The following is a 1,319-nucleotide window of genomic DNA, read 5'->3' as shown; positions in this document are numbered from 1 at the left end:
GGATACCCTTTCCTAGAACCCCACTGCCGCATGAAGAGGGTCTCTGGGCAACAGGCCAGTCTTGGGTAGCCCCAGCCCCTGCTCCTGACACATGGGTGCAGAGGCCTCCAGATGGTAACAGCATCAGCCATTAGAGCCTCCCCTGCCATCCATGTCTTCCCAAATGAGGCCCCAAACATCATGGATGAGGGACCAGCCATCTCTGCTGGACTCTGTCCTAACTCCTGTCCACAGGATATGTGACATAACAAAATGATTATTGGGGCAGCGGCCGGCCCACGTGGTTTTCAAAGAATTGTCCTCTTTGTTGGTTCATTACAATCTAGAAAAAAAAATTCTGAGCTGTGTAGTTCTAGAAAATGAGACATTAGTTCAGAAGAAGACAGTAGACTCTCTTACAAATACATTTGGCTATTCACCGTGAGATTAGGGAAGCCTAAAGGGGATGTTACTCGGAGTTCAAGCCAAGGAAAAGCCTGTGAGAACAAGCGCAAAACAGGCCGGCAGCAGCAGAAATGCAGAATGACTGTTCGATTCGACTCGAGCTTGAGTAGACTGAGAAGAAGCTTGGGTGAGAAACCCTACACATGTATTGAATGTGAAAAGAGTTTCAGTCCAAGTTCAGCTCTGTTTCAGCACCAGAAGATTCATACTGGAAAGAAATCCCATAAATGTGCTGATTGTGGGAAAAGTCTCTTTCAGAGTTCTAATCTCATTCAGCATCGACGGATCCATACTGGGGAAAAGCCCTATAAACGGGATGAGTGTGGAGAAAGGTTTAAACAGTGTTCAAATCTCATTCGGCACCAGAGAATTCATACTGGAGAAAAACCCTATCAGTGTGACGAACGTGGCCGATGTTTCAGCCAGAGTTCCCACCTTATTCAACATCAGAGAACCACACAGGGGAAAACCCTACCAGTGCACTGAATGTGGAAAACCTACCAGTGCAGTGAATGTGGCAAGTGCTCCAGCCAGAGCTCTCATCTGACGTGAACAAAGAAGAGAAGCCCCGTAAAACCCGTGGTAAAAATATTAGGGTAAAAAGGCATTTAGTGTCCTCTTGGAAAGCTGGTACAGGAAGGAAGTCAGTGGCTGGTCTTTGCTAAGTTAAAGGCACTGCCTCAGCCTGAAAACTTCTAACCTGTGCAATCTGCTTTTGTAAACGGGCTTGCTCTAACTTAGCAACAGTGAAGCCATCTTAAAAGCTGTTACAGCAAGACACACCTTGCCCGCCCCCCCCCCCTCCCAGCTGGCCCACCAGGCATTTCTCCAGCCCCAACACCCCCCAGCTTCCAAGAGCGCCCGACGGGGCAGGG

General features: G+C 48.5%; 1 pseudogene; it reads left to right on the top strand.

Annotated features, from left to right (window-relative positions):
* LOC103597821 overlaps positions 1 to 1,109 on the top strand; it is a 3,019-nt pseudogene extending 1,910 nt beyond the window's left edge.
* The last annotated feature ends 210 nt before the right edge of the window (positions 1,110 to 1,319 follow it).

This window comes from Galeopterus variegatus, unplaced genomic scaffold (genome assembly GCF_000696425.1).
Source record: "Galeopterus variegatus unplaced genomic scaffold, G_variegatus-3.0.2 Scaffold2431, whole genome shotgun sequence".
NCBI classification, from domain to species: domain Eukaryota; kingdom Metazoa; phylum Chordata; class Mammalia; order Dermoptera; family Cynocephalidae; genus Galeopterus; species Galeopterus variegatus.
Note: the sequence above shows the minus strand (reverse complement) of the source record. Positions and strands in the feature narration are given on the sequence as shown.